The sequence below is a fragment of the Bidens hawaiensis genome, unplaced genomic scaffold (assembly GCF_021521415.1).
Source record: "Bidens hawaiensis isolate Kalapana, Puna unplaced genomic scaffold, B.hawaiensis_p1.1 tig00000142_1, whole genome shotgun sequence".
Taxonomy (NCBI): Eukaryota; Viridiplantae; Streptophyta; class Magnoliopsida; order Asterales; family Asteraceae; genus Bidens; species Bidens hawaiensis.
In genome coordinates this window covers 7,449,250-7,468,727 of record NW_027491019.1, presented here as the reverse complement: position 1 = coordinate 7,468,727, position 19,478 = coordinate 7,449,250, and the positions used below count along the sequence as shown (strand labels likewise).

General features: G+C 35.0%; 1 long non-coding RNA gene across 4 annotated transcripts; it reads right to left on the bottom strand.

Annotated features, from left to right (window-relative positions):
• Positions 1–13,429: 13,429 nt before the first annotated feature.
• LOC143583378 (uncharacterized) lies at positions 13,430–17,225 on the bottom strand. Of its 4 annotated transcripts, none has more exons than XR_013144175.1 (5): positions 17,078–17,177; positions 16,589–16,945; positions 16,386–16,472; positions 14,382–14,554; positions 13,912–14,236 (listed from the first exon to the last, which is right to left on the bottom strand). It is a non-coding gene; the product is annotated as an uncharacterized LOC143583378 (long non-coding RNA). The 4 variants fall into 4 exon arrangements; XR_013144182.1 differs by having other exon boundaries at positions 13,913–14,236; positions 16,589–16,846; positions 17,078–17,225; XR_013144168.1 differs by having other exon boundaries at positions 13,430–14,222; positions 16,589–17,196.
• Positions 17,226–19,478: the final 2,253 nt, after the last annotated feature.

Here is a 19,478-nt window from a genome sequence, read left to right as displayed (position 1 = left end):
ATCATATTTAAAGATATTTCATTTTGAATGACCAAATAACAACAGGCTTGTGTATGACTGGGTAATCACTTTTCTGCCTATCATTTGGAGAGATTTATCTTGAGACATGCAAAGACAACTATGTATCTCCACATAAAGATCAGCATATTCATTATGTTTATATCACCTTAGATTTTACATCATCATGAGAAAGCAACCATACATGTTAATGACTATACTAAGGTCCTTTTAGCCTATTAAATCCATATGATTGGCTAAGTAGTCAATGTACTATAATTTCCCATTTAAATACAGTTTAATATTCAATCACCCCAATATCTCTTCATTGGCAGGTAAATGGCTATCATGTTTGACCACAAGTGGTCAATAGGACCAAACATACATGTGAATATATGTCCTTTCAAAGTCAGAGCTATTGACATAGTTTTAAGTGAAGGAATAAGAAACAAGTCATTATTGCCCCAAATGCATTCAGTTTTCAGGTCAATGGCTATCCTTTGAATCTGTAGAGATTCAAGGACCAAACATACACGTGAATTATGTCCTTTCAACTGGGAAAATAACATAATTTTCAGCAAAAATAACTACTTGAGTCTTTTCTTTAAAAAAACTTTCTTTTAAGCTTCTTTAAAGCTTGAACTAAATAATCTTATCATATCTCTACACCATTAAACAACTTGCTCATGTTTTGACCAAAATAAAGTATTTATGCAAAATTCATTAGAAAACTTCATTTTTATCACTTAATTTTGACATAAGACTCATTTTGACACAAACAGTTGTCACACACAAACAAATCTTAATCAAACTTAATATTATCAAGACAAGTAGACAGTACTAACATTAAAGATCTATCTTATCTTAATAACATCAGAAGATCAGATAAAGCACATGTTCAAGCAATTAAGCAATGATGTCAGATAAGCCTACATCAACAATTAATTCATAACAAGAACACTTATACTAACATCACAAAGGCACAACAACTGATAAACATGCAAACATATCAATCAAACAATCATGTCAAACTTTGCATACATAATCAGTTAAAGCACATAACAGTTAACATATCAAGCAACATAATCAAGCATATTCACTAAACATTCATTATGTGTGACCTCTAACAAAATAATCAGTTAGCACATAGAGGTACACAACTAGGCACACATCCTAAATCAGATCTCATCAGAGTTGATCATTCCCAGGGCTTTCAGAAGAAAGTTGAACCTGGTTCTATCAAGTGGTTTGGTGAACAGGTCAGCCAAATTGTCACTTGTATCAACTCTTTGCATTTCAATCAAACCTTTTTCATTGCAATCTCTTATGAAGTGATGTCTAATTTCAATGTGCTTATTTTAGAATGTTGAACTGGATTCTTAACAGTAAAATATGCAGCAGTATTGTCAATAAGAATAGGGGTGTTCAGAAAATTCAAACCATAGTCCAGCATCTGATTTTGAATCCATAGAACTTGTGCACGGCAGGCAGATGCAGCAATGTATTCAGCTTCTGCAGTGGAGATTGAGACAGTAGTATGCTTCTTGCATTTCCATGACACTAGCCTTTCACCCAAAAATTGACATCCTACTGAGGTTGACTTTCTGCTCATGTTACAGCCATCATAATCACTGTCTGTGTAGGCAATTAGGTCAAAAGATTTATTCTTTGGATACCAAATTCCCAAGTCTGGTCTTCCCTTCAAATATCTAAAAATTCTCTTCACATCATTCATATGGGAGACTTTTGGATTTGATTGGAATCTTGCACACACACAAACAGCAAACATAATATCTGGTCTTGTTGCAGTCAGGTACATCAGGGATCCAATTTTGGCTCTGTATTCATGTTCATCTACAGGCTCCCCCTTTTCATCAGCAATCATCTTTTCTTTAGTGTCCATATGAGTTGAAGCTGTTTTGTATTCATGACAATTGAACTTGTTCAAAATGTCCTGTATATATTTGGTCTAGTAAATGAAGATCCCTTCAGCTTTCTGTTGAACTTGCAATCCAAGAAAGAAGTTCATTTCTCCCATAGAGCTCATGCTGTATTTGGACTTCATTAGCCCTTCAAACTCCATGCACATTTGTTCATTTGTAGATCCAAAGATGATGTCATCCACATACACTTGTAACAGAAGCAAGTCTGATCCCTTTCTTTTGTAGAATAGTGTCTTGTCAATGGCTCCTCTTTTAAAACCATTTTCAAGAAGATGATTTGACAGCTCATCATACCAAGCTCTAGGAGCTTGATGCAATCCTTATAGGGCTTTGTTCAACTTATACACCATGTTTGGATACAAAGGATCCTCAAAACCTGGAGGTTGAACAACATACACCTCTTCATCAATCTTTCCATTTAGGAATGCAGACTTAACATCAAGCTGGAACACCTTAATGTTCTTTGAGGCAGCATATGCAAGAAAGATCCTGATAGCTTCAAGTCTTGCAACAGGTGCAAATACTTCCTCAAAGTCTATTCCTTCTTCTTGAAGACATCCCAGTGCCACAAGTCTAGCTTTATTCTTAATCACCAAACCCCTCTCATCCCTTTTGTTTCTAAAAACTCATTTAGTTCCTATTGCATATCTGTCTATTGGCCTATCAACAAGATCCCACACATGTAGGTCTCTGAACTGTGTCAGTTCCTCCTGCATTGCTTCCACCCAACTATTGTCTTTTAGTGCTTGAGCAATGTTCTTTGGCTCTATTTGGGATTAAGACAGATGTTTGCAATCTCATAATAACTTCTTATGACTCTTTCATGCAAATATCCAATGATGTTTTCAGAAGGATGATTCTTTTCCATATAAGGAGTTTGAACAATCATATCTGTAGACACGTTTGTGTCAAGATTTGTTTCATTGAGATCTGGTTCTTCAATGATCAAATCAGTTTCTGCATCATGAAATTCTGGTGCTTCTTCATTATGTTGTCATGAAGTAGATGCACCATTGTTTTCTAAATTCAGTCTCTCAAATAAATCTTGAAATCTTGCAGTAGATGCAGGTTCTTCTTCACTTAATAGGTTACTTGTTTCTCCCTCATTATGAACTTGATCATTTTGTACTTCTTGATTGTCTTGATTGATCTCAGTATGATCATGTTCAGGACTGTGATTGCTTTCTTGATTATTTTCTTGATCTTTCTCAACAATATCACTTGAGGAATTCTTCACAAAAGTATATTCCTTTTATTTTCTAGCAACCTTCTTCCATAATTCTTCCAAGTCCAATGTTTTCTTATTTTTCTCTTCAATTACACTGGTCTTGTAGAATGAGTCATCAAAGTCTTCAGGATAAATCTTGAAAGACCTTATCAACTTCTCATGATCAAACAGTCATGCTGCACCATCAACTCTATTGAATTGATTCTCATTAAAGATGATGTCAGATGATTATATAACACTCAAATGGTCTTTCACATATACTCTGTAAGCTTTTGAGTGTGTAGAATATCCAACAAAGAAACAATCTAGAGATTTTGTTTGAAACTTGTTCAAATAATCCTTTGTGTGTAGAAGAAAACATTTACATCCAAAGGGCTTGAAAAACTTGATATAAGGCTTTCTGTTATGAAAAATTTCATAAGGAGTCTTGTTATGCCTCTTGTTGACAAGTACCATATTCTGAACATAGCAGGCTGTATTTATGGCTTCATCCCAAAAAGTAACAGGTAAATTAGCATCTACTAACATGGTTCTTGCAGCTTCAATCAAAGTTCTATTTCTTCTTTCTGCAACACCATTTTGTTCAGGAGTTCTATGAGCTGAAAATTGTTGTAGTATTCCCTTTTCTGCACAAAATTATTGCATAACTCCATTCTTGAACTCAGTATCATTGTCACTTCTCATCATTTTAACCTTCTTATTCAATTTGTTCTCAATCATTGTTACACAACCCTTATTTAACTCTGCAGTCTCATCCTTAGTACTTAGGAAATTAACCCAAGTATATCTTGTTAAGTCATCAATGATCACAAGACAATATCTTTTCTTTCCTATACTTGGCACACTCACAGGACCAAAGAGATCCATGTGAAGTAATCCAAGTACTTGATCAATTGAGTTGATGAGCTTTGACTTATGAGTAGATTTGTGTTGTTTCCCCTTTTGGCATGAACTACAATGATCTTCCAATTTGAACTCTCTTGTAGGTAAGCCTATTACATGCTCACCTTTGACAAGTCTATTCATGTTCTTTAAGTTCACATGACAAAGTTTCCTATGCCACAATTTTGACTCATTTTCAGTGGCTTTGGAGACAAAACATGCACCTCCCCTTGAAACAGCTTCTTTCATATTCAATTCATATAGATTGCCATTTATTGGTGCCATCATCATAATCATTTCAGGTGGGATTACAAACTCAGGTTTTAGGATGAAACATGTGAATCATCAAAACTGACTTTGTACCCTTTATCACACATTTGTGATATACTTAGCAAATTGTACTGAAGACCTTCAACATGAAAAACATTATCAAATGAAACTTTTACATTTGTTAAAATTCCCTTTCCAACAATTTTTCCACCATTTTCATCACTTCCAAATGCTACAGGACCTTCAAACTTTTCTTCATAATTGACAAGTGATCTCTTGTCACAAGTCATGTGCCTAGAACAACCACTATCCATATACCATATGTCATTCAGAGGAGTGGACTGTTCCTGCACAAAAGAAAGAGTTTGATTAGTTGAGTGATGAAATGCAAGCTAGATCGACTTGCAGCTCATCAGATTCAGTTTCAGTGGCAGCTTGGGAAGTGAGTGTTGTTGGTTCAGGTTCTTCATGAGTGACTTCTATATTGTCTGAATTGTCTGTTTCATAACCACAGTCTCTTGGGGTTTTAACAAATGAAGTTGAATTCTGGCATTCTGCTAAGTCAGTGACATACTCCTTTATCGCATAGTCCTTCTTTTTAGAGTAGTCTCTTACATCAGCAAGTGTCTCAACCTTAGTTTCAGCCTTAGGTTTCGAAAGGAATCCTTCAGGTTCAAATCCATGTTTCATTAGAAACTTTTCATCACCAGTAAGTTCAGTGGGTTTCTTTCTAGGAATAACACCTCTGATTCTTGTCTTCTCACTGCTTGATGATCCTTGAGAACTATCTGATTTGACAGATTGAGTCTCCCTTTTAGGAATGATTCTCAAGGATTGAGAGTTCTGTTTGACCTGTCTCTCATGCTTTACAGGAGATTTACTCCTTTGAGCATGCTTAGCCACAAGTTTCTTGGCTTTCATTGAAGGCTTTTGGCTTTCTTTCTTCAGAACTTCCTTTTCACAAACTTTTCCCTTTCCCAGGTATTCATCATACTTTTACTTGTACACAACAAGTCTTATCCATACTTTGTATCATCTGGGACATGAAAAGGCTTGAATTTGAGTCTTTCGTTACAGGAGTCTGTATGATGACCATACTCATCACATTTCTTACACCAAACCTTTCCTTTGTATTTCTCATGTTCTTTTTCTTTCTTGAATCTTTCACTTGGTCTGGTTCTTTGACTCCAATGGTCTTCTGATTCTTTAGACTATCAAAGTTGATTGAGAAAGGAACAAATTCCTCAATCTTGATGTCTTGTCTTTCAGTCTTGCTCTTTACAAACACAATTTTTTGCATATTCAGTGGTTCTTCATCTTGATTTTCTCTATGCCTTGATTTTCTCTTCTCATATTCTTCCATGGTTTCCACTTCTCCAATATCAAGGACTTCATGATTAGAGAAAATAGGGTAAATTGGGACAAAATTTTCAACATCCACCTCTTCTTTCACCCTTTTCTTGTTGTTCTGCTTTAACTTTTCCATAGTTCTTTGCTTGGAGGTCTTACAGCATTGTAATTTACCTTCTTATTTTCACATATGTCAAAGGAAACATGCTCTCTCTTCATTCTTTTATTATGTTTCTTCATTCTAGGTGTGACTGGTGGATACATTGGAAGTTTGTCAATAGTTTCTGGTTTCTTGTATTTTCTTTCTCTTTCAGCAGCTTTGATTTCCTCACCAGTGATTTGATCACTTAAATCACTCAAGTCATCTTGATTCAAATCAATTGAATCAAAGTCATCTTCAGAGACTTGAACTCCAATTTACTTTTCTTCTTTCAAATCTTTCTTCACAACAAACTCTCCTTCTTCACTCACCTCAACATTCTTATACAAATCCACAAGTTCTTCTTTGTCTTGAAAAACATCTTTGAATTGTTGTAGATATGCATTTCTTTTTTCTTTATCAACTTTTGGCATAAAGTTGTTGTTGAAGGGTGGTGGTACTGCTTTGTACTTGTCTTCTTCCTTAACTTGGTTTAGAATTCCACAGATGTTTCCAGTGGAGACCAAGTTCTCCAAGAATTCATTGTCAGCTTGCAGTTTTGTGTTCTGCACCTTCTCTTCTATAATCATTTTCTTTAATCCATCTATTTCAGTTGTGAACCTTTTCTGAGCTTTATAACTGATTACACAATCTTCTTCCAAACTTTTAATTCTTTCCTCACTTATTAGTTCACTTGCCTCATATGCATTGATAATACTTTGTTTCTTGAACACTCACTTTCCAGCTTGCCTACTTTTACTTTTAACTCATTGATAATTTCATTTAAATCAATAGTAGGAGCAGAGTGTACCTGAGATGATGATCCAGATTCTTTCTCAATTATGGCCATGAATGCCACATTTGCTTTCTTGATATCATCTACAATGTCTTCTTCATGATTGCTCCAATCAAAGTTACACTCATGTTGTGTAGTTACAGCAACATTTCCTTGATTTCTGATCTGATTTTGGTTGGCTGGAATAGTGTTGTCTGGAACAGTTTGAAGGTTTTGGTTGTTGTTTCTCTGAAAACCTTGATTCTGAGGCATTCCTTGATTATGATTGTTCATTTGAGGTTGGAAGTTGTTGAAGTTGGGATTATAGTTGTTGTTGGGATTGTTGTGAAAGTTGTTGTTGAAGTTGTTGTTGTTGATTCTCTGCTGATTCTGTTGATATTGAGGTTGCTGTTGGTTGGTTTTGAAACTGGTTCATTTGAAAGTTTTTTGGCATGTTACATTCTCTTGCAAAATGACCAGGCTGTTGACAATTATAGCAAATGGCTTTTGACTTATCAAAACCAATTCTTTCATTAGGCCCTGATAGGAGTGACCTACCAGTCTTGTTGTATAGCCTTTTGCTTCTAAGAGCCAACATGGCTGCTTGCCACTTCAAATCCATGTCTTCCAAGTCATCAGCATATATCTGCTCAAGATCATCTTGTACCACACTTGTGTGAATTAAATTCTTTGCAACAAATGCATTATATGACTCTGTAAACATTGAAAGCAAGGCATGTGCTTCACTGCCTTGACCATGTCCACCACTAGTATGAGGTACATTCCCACTTGTCATTGAGGCAGAATCAGTGTCATCAATCAGTTGCACATTGAATCTTTGTTGGTTTCCAAGATTACTTGTGCTACCTCCAACAAAATATTTTAGAGTATCAGTACTATGCTCAACTGGTTCATCAATAATGGGAATTTGTTGTTGATTCTTGGTAGTCAAATTTCCCATGGGTGCAATCAATGCATTTGTAACATTTAAGCAAGGTCTTTCCTCCTTAATCATCTCATTCTCTATCATCTCAATCTCTGCAGCTTGAAGGAAGCACACTACATCATCCCATTTCAATTCATTGAAGTTGTGCTTCTGAAGGATGAACTTGCAAGCAGTGTACCATTCCTTTGGCATAGAGTTGAGCAGCTTGGTATTCAAGTCAAATTCAGTCATGACATAGTCTGTGGTTCTGAGATCATTCACTATTGTTAAGAACCTTTCAAGAATAGACTTCAACCTTTCTCCATCTTTATACTTAAATCTTTCTAGCTGCTGTTTAAATCTCTGCTTCTTGATGTTTTTGAGCTCAACATTTCCCTCAAACATTTCAAGAATTGCATCATACATAGCCTTTGCTGTGGGATGAAGTGCAACCTTGGTCAATATTTCCCAGGACAGTCCTAGCTTTATCATAGCTAAGGCTCTGTCATCTACTTTCCTCATTCTTTCACTCACAGCTGTAGTTATAGCTGGATTTGCACCATCTTCCTCAGCCCCTTGTGGACCTTCTTTAATTGACTTCCACATATCCACATCATTATAGCAAACGGTTGCTTCAAACAAGACCTTCCATTTTGTGAAATTTTCCTGTCCATACAGTCTAGGAATCTTGTTAGTAGACACTTCTTGTTCTTCATAACCAGACATTTTGAGAAATCAAAAATAGTTTCTTGTAAAAACATAGTTCAAAAAATAATCAGATCTGAAAACCGGTTGTTCAGATCTGAGTTGTCTGATGCGATTAGAACAAGATTTATATAAAAAAATTAAAGCTTTAAACAAAATAAGGAAGAGAAAACACCAAATGATTGTAGATTTGGAAGAAAAATGAAAAACAGAGCTTCTGACGTCACTTTTCAATTGAACAGTGGTCTGCTTACGTCATCTTTCTTCAAATCTTCAATCAGCAGCAATCTTTCCAAAATAGCAGCAACAAGCTCTGATACCACTTGTCAGGTCCCCGATTTCAGCTGGATCTTACTCAAATCATGCCATGACTCACACAAATAGATGTGTCGACAAGGGAGTTAATGACGGGTTGCTATATTTAGAAAGATTACCGTTTGTTAAAGGCGGAATCAATATTAATAAATACAAAACATAAATACAAAGACTCGAGACGCAAAACCGTGCACTAACATTTTAAAGGTTGACATTGGGTATCTTCATGTACGTTAAACACCCAAACACTCGTAAGTGTGTTATGTTGGGCTTTCGGCCCATCAATGCTTCAAAGGGGGTCACCGTCTTCAATGCTTTAGTTGGTACCCGATTCAACACATAAACCGAGTGTCTCACCTTTTCTCCCCATAAATTTTATGGAAGGTCCATATCTTTCATCATACTTCTTGTTGCATTTTGGATCGTTCGGTTTCGCCTTTCAACTACACCATTTTGTTGAGGAGAATAAGGATCCGTAAGCATTCTTTTTATTCCTTCTTGATCACAATATTCGGTGAAAAATTTGTTGAGAAACTCGCCACCTCGATCACTTTTTAAAGCTTTAACTTTTAACGAATGCTCTAACTACACTTTCTGTTTAAACTTTTTTTTAAAAAAAAACACCCAAAGCATCATTCTTATTTTTAATAGTATAAACCCACATGTACCTCGTATGATCATCTACAAGAAGCATAAAATACCGGTTTCCTCCTAAGGTAGGAGGTGAGATTGGTCCACATAAATCTGTGTGAACCAACTCTAATGGTCTCGTGGCACGGAACATGGTGTTTTTAGGAAACGGGTTTCTACTATGTTTGCCTAGCATACATGCATTGCAAACGTGCTCACCATGTAAAGTTTGAATATCACCACGTACCATATTTTTAGACTTCATATTAGTTAATGTTTCAAAATTAACATGACCAAGTCTAGCGTGCCATAGCCATCCTTGGTCTTTAACGGAAGCTAAAAGACATACCGGGGTTCCGATTCTGAGCTCGATCTTATAAAGACGGTTTGGACTTCTCGGGACTCTCATTAGCAAGCGATCTCCTTCCTCGTATAGCCACAAGTGGTCGTTGGCTATCCAAACCTTACACCCTTCTTCGGTTAACTAACTGATGCTCAATATGTTGCTACATAAGTCGGGTATGTAATAAACATCATTCACAACCCGCTGCTCACCATTCTTGCAATCGAAAATAATGGAACCTCTCCCTTTAATATTCACTTTGGACCCGTCTCCAAATTTCACCAAACCGCTCACCCGATAATCAATTTAGGCAAAGTGGGCTTCACATCCAGTCATGTGACTAGACGCCCCATTATCTAAACACCAAATTGAATTGCTTACCGAGTCATTTGCGTAACGGATTGGATGAACCTTCTCTTCGTTTAACATAACCTAATCTTTATCAACTTCAACTGAGGCCATCATAAGGGTTGGCGGCTTAGCCTCGGCTTGGTTGAGATTCGCTTCTTGAGTCGGTGGACTCGGACATTCCCACGCAAAGTGGCCCAAAACATTGGATTCGCTCCTTGATTGCCATATTTTCCTTGGTTGTTCGTGTTCGGTTGGTTACCGTCTCTTTGGTTATCATTGTTTTGATTAAACTGACCTCGTCCTCTACTCAAACCTCGACCACGGCCTCTTCCACGGCCCCGTTGGTCATAACTCGAGGAGCCACGACCCCGAGCATAATTTTGCCGGTCATGATCGGTGTCCTTTTTTCCTTGATTATCGTTTTTGGCATACAATAATTTTCCCATCTCGGCCAATGCTTCCTTGCCTTTGATTCTCTCTTCAAAAGCTTTTAACCTTGCTATACAGTTTTCAAACACCATAGTGTTAAGATCGGCCCACTGTTCGATAGTTGCAACAATAGCAATAAAACGGTCCGGAACGCTATCAAGCAATTTTTTCACGAGTTCATGTTCTTCCATAGGGCTACCCAGACTATCAATTTGTGAGGCGTATTTCACGAGTTCATGTTCTTTTTCTCCCATCTTCAATTGATTAAAATCTCGCTTTAACGATCGTAAGTGAGCTTGTTGCACTCGATCAACACCGAGAAATCTAACCCGTAGTGATTCCCAAATCTCATGAACATCATGGTTTCTTTCAACTTGCATCAGCACGTTTTCCGGTAAGGCTTGAAAAATAATAGCCCTAGCCACCTTGTTTTTTCTATCGTCTAGGGCTTCCCCGGACACCACCTCCCATAATTCTTGAGAATCAAGAATCGATTCCATAATTACAACCCAAGTGTTGTAATTTGATTTTGTTAACTTCGAACACTGCAACGAAGTTGAACTTGGTTCCCTTGCTTGCACAACCGGTCTTTCATCCGCCATAATACCCGGTCTTCGAGTTTCCGATTTGATGTGGTTAGTCGCCCCACACCGTTCTTGAACTTCCCAAAGATCGTAGATCGCCTACGCTCTTGATACCGATTGTTGGAGAAACAATTTGGACTTTTAGAACTCTTTAACTTGAGTCGTATTCTTGAAGACGAAAAAACAGAAACTATTACGGTTCCGATAGGCTACGTATGACAAACCTATTGTTGTGGTTATATTGGATTAAACAAAGAATATCAAGGAACCATGATTGTTATGGTGTTAATAATTGAGACGGAGGAAACAGAATATATTATTGAACTTCAAAGAACTTAAAACTTTAACTCTCTTTTCTCTAACTTCTCTTATTATTATTATGAAAACAAAATCAACTATTTATAACCTAACAATCACAATTTGACTAGAACTAGGAAACTAATAAAGATAAACTTAAACTTTAAATAATATATTTGAATTTGATCTCCTCCTTATCCTCCCCTTGAGATCCACCTAGCCACCCCTCGGTTTTATCTTTAACAAATCGAGATTATAATTATCAGTTCGTGGTGAATCGCCTGATTTTGGGTTCAACTGGAATAACTGGGTTGTTAATCTGGTGGCGTGGAGGGCGTCTTCCAACCCGCGTGACATTGGTGGCTCGCTGCTGCCCCCTCAGTCTTGTGCGCTCTTTGCGGGGATTTCTAAGATACTATGTAACATATTTTTGTTTCGTGTGGTCTAGCCCAAGGTTTATGGCATGTTATATATTTCGTGTTGGTATAGAGTTCTCTCCATTGGGTTCGGGATATTCTTGACAAGAGGTGGAGAGGATGGTAGTTCGTCTTATCGACGTGGTGGAAAAGATAAAGGTGGTTAGCTTTCTATGGGTTCAAAACATGTCGAAACTCGACCACGTAACATGGATATATATGTTGGAGAGTTTTAAATTTGTAAGGGATGTTTCAGTGTTTTGTATGGTGTTGGTCATTCAAACAATTAAAAATATATAAAAAATAACACAGCTCTTAGCAACATTAATGGTGTGTAGTCATCGTGGACATTACGTATTTGATATTTTATCCAAGCTGATCAAGAAGACCTTTGGTATTCAAATATTTATAAAAGACAACTCATGCTGTCTGTTTAAAGCTTATTATGTAATGTGTAGAAGACCTTCGAAAAAATGAGAGTAAAGAAAACAAGTTGAAGAATTATATTGGACATGTATGCCCTAGCAAATAACATAACATAATTATTACTTTTTAACGTATCATCCTTAGAAGTTAGAAGGGCCAAAACGCAACCACACTAGTACATACTAGCAGTATTGCCCGCGCGTTGCTGTGGGTTCGCGTAAATTATCCTTTCATATTGGTTTTTAGTGTTTGGTTAGGTGTGTAACGGGTTACCGGTGCGAGTGCGTTGAAATTATCAAAATGGCCATTTGTAAGACGTGTGTAGTGGAAGAAGCTTTTATGGAGGCGTTTCGTGTCATTTAGTGTCACGTCATCACGCCTATCAATCATTTTAATTATTATTACTATTTGTTGAAAATAACACAACTAAACCAACCTACCAATCAGAAATAACTTTCTTCCCTTATTCGGAGCTTTGTGGGAAGCGCTCCCCTCATAAAGAAAAGTGCACTTTGCGAATAGTGATTTGTAGCTGCTTGAAATACACGGTGTCTTTATGAGCCCACTTAGATGTAGGGATGGCAACGGGCCGGGTATCGGTAATCCCATGTCTATACCCGTTTGTAAAACTGTGTCCCATACCCGGCCCATTACCCGTCGGGTATTTGTCGGGTAATTATCCGTCAGGTATCGGGCATACCCGTGGGTATCGGGTATACCCGTTGGGACTTTCAAGTACATTTTTTTATTCATTATAATTATTTTATACATCTTATTCATACAATAACTATTACAAATTTAAATATAATGCATTTCACATATATAAGCACAACAATAAATAAACAATATCATTATAATTTGTATAAAATTTGTAAATATATGCTACACAACCTATGAAATACAAAGAATTTTGCGGGTATATAATTTGGGTATATGGTTCGGGTAAACGGGTATGTGTTTTCGGGTAATCGGGCCGGGTATCATCTAATCCCATACCTGGCCCATACAAACGAAAATTTTTAAATCCTAATCCCATACATGGCCCATACCCATCGGGTTTTGGGTATGCCCGTTCCATTTATTTCGGGTTTCGGTTATACCCGTCGGGCACAAGCTTTTTTGCCATCCCTACTTAGATGTTTAGAAATATGAAAAAACAAATTAATGTTTGAAAATTAGTTTTTGAAATATGCAAAAACAAATTAATGTTTGAAAATCAGTTTTTGTTAGCACCGTGTATTTCCAACAAAAATCAGATTGCAAAAGTAGCACATCATGTAACCAAATCAATAACTGATGTTAACACTTCATCTATGTTACGTTATATACGCTCGTTTATATGTGTCATTCTATTTCAGTCATGTTCGTTCGTTAATGTTCGCTTACGCTCGCGAAGCGTTCATTATACTGTGAACGAAATAAATGACTTGAATACTTGGATATCTGTTCAGCCGGGAAATTTACCAAAACAAACATAGTTGACCAATTTTTTCTACAATAAACATTTCATTTTATCTTGCAAAAACCCGTAATCATTTTTTTAATCCGCCCATTGAGAGGACACCTTAGCCAGATAAGAAGGCCAAAGGCTTAATCGGCATATATGGCTTAGGGTATAAAACCAATTTTAAACGTCATGTGTCTACGTAATGGATAAGACACTTGTCAACTTGTTGGCTAACTATGTTCCGCAACTTAACAAGTGTCGCTCTACTACTACTACTACTACTACTAAATACACATGATGTATGTTTCAACTTAGCATTTGTATATATTGCCCCTTTCTAAATTCGTGCGCTTACAACCTACAACAATTAGGATTTCACCTCAAGATGATCGAACGATTTAAATTCACAGAGCAGTTAATTCCATTGGGAACGATATATTATATAAAGGGCCACAAAGGGTATTATTTCTTAGACCTTAGGCCTTTATCATGAGTAGAGTAGATTGTACTGGAGATACATTTTCAATACAATAACATTGACAGGTGATCTCAATGACTCACATTAAGTATCAAATACTATATAAATACTATATACCACAAGTATAGTAATATCTTTTTTCATCTATGTTACCATATGGGTCCACAACATAAGACTATGAAAAAATACAAATTACAAAAAGACCATGCAAAATTGGCCCTCCGTCTCTTGTTTGGTTGCATATTCGACAAAAGCAAATCCTCCATGCTTCCCGAAGCTTGTTGTTGGCAGCCTTAAACAATTCACCTGTAAACACATATCTCATAAAAAAAAAAAACTGTTAACAGCATTTATTGTGACATAATCAAACATGTACAACAAAGCTAGTTTTAATACGTGCAGATTTCTCAATAAACTTTACCAACTCAAATAAACCTTGACAAAAGCTTACATGGCTGAGAGGACTATACTGTTGGCGCAATTCTTTCTCTGTCGCTTCAAAAGCTACATTCCTCACAATTAACTTTGTTGAACTTTGATCTTCGCACAATCTCTTTCACCTTTTCATTATTCTTAACGTAGCATAAATTGTAATATAAGAGCATTTCCATCCAAAACCATTCCCTGAAACAAAAGCATGTTAACATCATCATCGCTACACTCTAAACAAAACACGATACATATATCTATAAATCCCTGCAAACATGTACAACCGTATCCACATAACGAAACTCCAAAAACCCAAATCCTGTTGAAATGTTTATCCCATTTTCATACGCTTTCTTATCTGCAAAAAGATAATATATAAATAAGAATAAGCGGCGATGCATTGCACTGTTGTAGACTTCTGTTAAGGCAGCGCCTACACATAGCAAACTGAAGGCCAGAGGCTTGTTTGTCTTTCCACAGGCCACAGGCGTGGCAGTAATGGGCCGGCAGATCAATCAGAGTCAACAATTAACAGTGCATTTGCTAAATTACTTACCTTGACTTCAATTGTTCACATTAACTAACCAGATTAACTAAACATTCAGTTTACATACTGGTAACCTAAGCTCTAAATTACCAAACATGTAATTAAAATGCATGTCAATTTTTCATATATTGCATCTAATTACTAACAGCTAAAAGTGCATAGCAATTTCACATACAAGTTTAAGATTAGAAACCACAATATTGCACACAACCTGCAACTAATTTTATTCATCTTGCAACCACAATGAATACAATTAACGATGCATTCTTACTAAATTACTAAGTTTACCAGATAGACTAAACATACCAAACATACCGATTTGTGAGTTTGACAGTGAGAAGTTGCAATTCTCGTCCAAAAGACAGGACCACAAATTTAACAGTTCAAAAATCTAAGACGTTGAATACATCCGTGGGACCTATTATGGCAGTTGCATATACATGGAAATACATAAAGCAGTTTAAAGTTCAAGCTATTTAGGCTAATCGTGGTTATTAATAAAACTACATGAAGGAAGTTTCATAACTGACATTAACCGATTGTATATGAATCCCCAAACACAGCTAGGTAAAGTAACCAGTTTGTGTACATTCCAAGGAAAGAAAAACTGTGGCAATCTAGGGTGGGGAAAGAAAACATCATTCTTGATATTAATTTTATGTAGTATGTAAATTATTTAAAACAAAAATATTATACCTTAATTCCACAGTGATCATAAATGTCATCAATTTCAATTATGAATGAATTTTATAGTGGACAAAAAACTCTCAAGCCTACATGGCAAAACACTAAAAAAGTCGATACAAAAAATGAATAGTTTACCAAAAAAAAATCCAGTTTTTCATTTTTTGCTACGGTTTGAACTAACATAGTATGTTATGCCTAAAGTTAACGGATATAAAAAAAATGAGCATCAATATTATCGTGTAAATGTAACTCTTTTACATTTCCACTTGTTGTAAAACTGTAGTTTCAAGTAATAACATGCAAAAAAAGAGCGGGTTAAGAAATGGAGTTCGTGTCAACCAGAGGACAATAAACTCGTTTTAAAAGAAAGGAAAAAAACCAAATCAATAAACAAAAATAGATCAGTTGGCATGTATTTTTTAACATTCAAAACCATCTAACTGGGTAAATTTAGTAAATAACCAAATCAAACCAGAGGCCAAAAGTGTCACAGAAACAACCAAATTCATGTATAAAGATAAGGGAAAACCAAAAAAGAATTAAAAACAAGATGCATAAATCAACCAAATTGTTAAACAAAATAACAAACCTGGAAGAGAGAGCAGGAGTTAGAAAACCATTACTAATAATCATACAAGCCACAACACGAGGCAACACAAGCAGAAACTTCCAGCCAACACCTGTTACACATTATATGATGGCCGGTAAAAAACTTAATAAGCTGCAATAGTTATCACACAATATAGTTTTTATAACTTCTTACATAATGCATATAATTGTATAAAGACTCACTGGACGGGGAAGCAGCCCCCCGTGCTATACATTTCATAGTATTTCTGCAGCTATTGGTTTTGCTATTCCTCATAATTTCAAGGTTTCCTGCATTTTTAAGAACATATGCATTATTTCGAATAAGATTAATGTTTGTTTTTGTAAAAAATGAATATGCTAAAATACAATCACAAGATGTCTATAGGAGAAGAAAACTTGTATACCTTGACTGACATAACAATCCACCCAAACATTAAAGCCCCAAGGTGACCTTCCTCGTCTCCACGTCCGCCATCAATGGCCAAAAAATATTCTGTTTGAACCAAATCACCACCAGCAGCACATCCTATGAAAGCTTGATTTTCTGGACTGCGTTTCGCGTAGGTGAGAAAGCACAAGATTTCGACCAAGCAAAACATATTGAAGCAGAGCATACCGTACCTGATTTCGTGGTGCTATGGTTGGAGAGATGGAACTCACAACTGCAAACATGGGTCATACTTATAGCATATGGCTCATCATGTCAATTGATTTGGGCATTGAATAACATTCAGTTACGAGTCATTAGAGGGTTATTACTCCTAATTAATATAAGTATAAACGTATTGTGATTGCTTTTCCAGTGTATAAACCGTATGTATGTATGTATGTATTATTATTATATAATAAATGTAATAATTATTATACAATAACAAACTGGTTAATTAATTAACCTTTGGAGTGCCTCTGGTAGACAGGTCTTGAGAAGTCTGTTGAGTGCCTCGATGTAACCGGGAGCGGGCGGTGCGGTGGTCGGAGCGGCAAAGAGGTAGGAGCTGCCATTTCTTATGCAGTAGCAGTAAACCCTAACCCCAACCTTGGGAAGTAGGGGATAGGCAAACAGGTATGTATGTGTTACGGAGTATATTATTATTATATTAGAATAATATGGTGGATCCAGTAAACCGTATCTATGTATTACGGGGTATGTTATTATAGATATTATTTTATTATTATTATTATTATTACATAATACATACATATTTGGATTGGATTATGGAGAGGCACAAATGATATAAGAGTAAATACATAAGACATGACGCTTCGTAAACTTGTATGAGACGCAGTGACGGAACCAGAACTTTTCAACCGGGGGGTCATAATATTTGTTAACCGAAACCGAACAATCATTCATTAACGCATAACTTTAGTACCAATTTTATAACAACCTGATATTTTTATAGCTATTAGTATTTAATGAATTTAATATAACCTTTGTTTTGTGTTCGGTTAAAGTTTTTTTAATGTATCTTTTGTAAAAGGATATCTTACACACAAAAAAATGTATAGGCTCTAACTTATATATTTTAGAAAACAATAACAAGAAATTTAATAATATCATATTATCATATGCTTTAACAATACAAGTAACAAAGTACTTGATGGCAGAAAGTAAAATAAAAAATTTAAACATATCAATAAAATTATCATTAATATTTAATACAGATATATATTTATTTGATGTGGGTAGAGTTGTCAGACACACACTATCGTTTGTCCTATCTATACTTTTAATAATTTATTTTTCGTTTCATCTTCTTCCATCTGTCTACTACAACGCAGAGAACGTTTTCACCGGCCGGAAAAAATAAAAGACAGCCGTGCTTCACCTTCATATTCTCACTCTATATCAGGAACTTTGAAGGGTCAACACAAAGTTTCTCTGTAAAGTATCCCTATTAACAAAATTTCAGTTGTCGGAGGGTTCGCCGGAGGGTCAACGGACCCCCCGGACCCTCCTGTAGTTCCGTCGCTGATGAGACGCTTGAAAGGCGAAACGATATAATGGCAAATTACTTTTCCTGCCCTATTATGAATTGTCATCTTTGTCCATGGCCTTCATTTGTGAAATAACTCTTTTGTCCATTACTTATGTTTAATAATATAATATAGATTATTTGTAAAATTCTCAAAATGATTAAATATTATGATTTAAAATAATAAAAATAATATATATTTGATATTAAGAATATTAAAAGACAAGTATACGTGACACATAAGAGATGTATATCACTACGTGCAATAATTATGTAACGTATATAAATAATTAAACATAAATATTACGTAATTTATAAAAATAATTACACAGTCTATGCTAATAATTACGAGACGTATATTTGTAATTGCAGCAACTTATGCATATAGTTGTGCACAATATACTAGATATTGTTAATATAAACATATAATGAGATTATTCTTAAATTAAAGAGAATAAAATATTTAAGCTAATATTAATAATTTTTTTTATAATATATATATATGAAAGAATCAATTGGCATTTAAAATATTTGGGAGAAAAAAAAAAGTCATCAATTTTACCCATCCAAACCCTTTTTCATGCGTCAAAATAAAAACTTTCTTGTTTGAAAAGGTCTATAATCCTTCGTATATTTGCACGTTAACAATCCTTTGTGTATGATCTTTTTTTTTCATTTGTATTTATACTAGTTTTAAAGCCTGGATATATAAATTATAAAATTACAAGTAAAGAAATTAACAACATGATGTATATGAAAATTGTATTATATTTATGCTTATATATAAAACTGATATATTTACTAAATTAACGGAAAAAATATATAGTTTACTAATTTAACCAAAAAAAATAAATTGATAGATTTAAAGCATATATTTATAACTTATAGATTTATATGACAATTTACAATAATAATAATAACATATAAATGGACTGATAAAAAAAAGATCAACTTTTGAGCATAAATTTATGATTTAATAATTAAAAACAATACTTTGTAAAATAAAAGCATGTTCGAGTTTTGTTTTTCTTTTAATCTTCAACAATATACATAATAAAATATGTTATTATAACATTTGAAATTATATATTATTTTCAATCTTTAACAAACATGGTTTGTTGTTTATTTGTGGATTTCACAAAGTATTTTGGAATGTATAATAAAATAATATGTTAATATTTATTTTTATAAAATTATATAAATAAAATGTAAAAGGAAAGTAAATATATACATGCATTATGGTCAATTAAGATTTTAGTTTTTAGAAGAAAAAAAGTTATAAGGTCTAACCATAAACTGACATATGTCACAATTAATT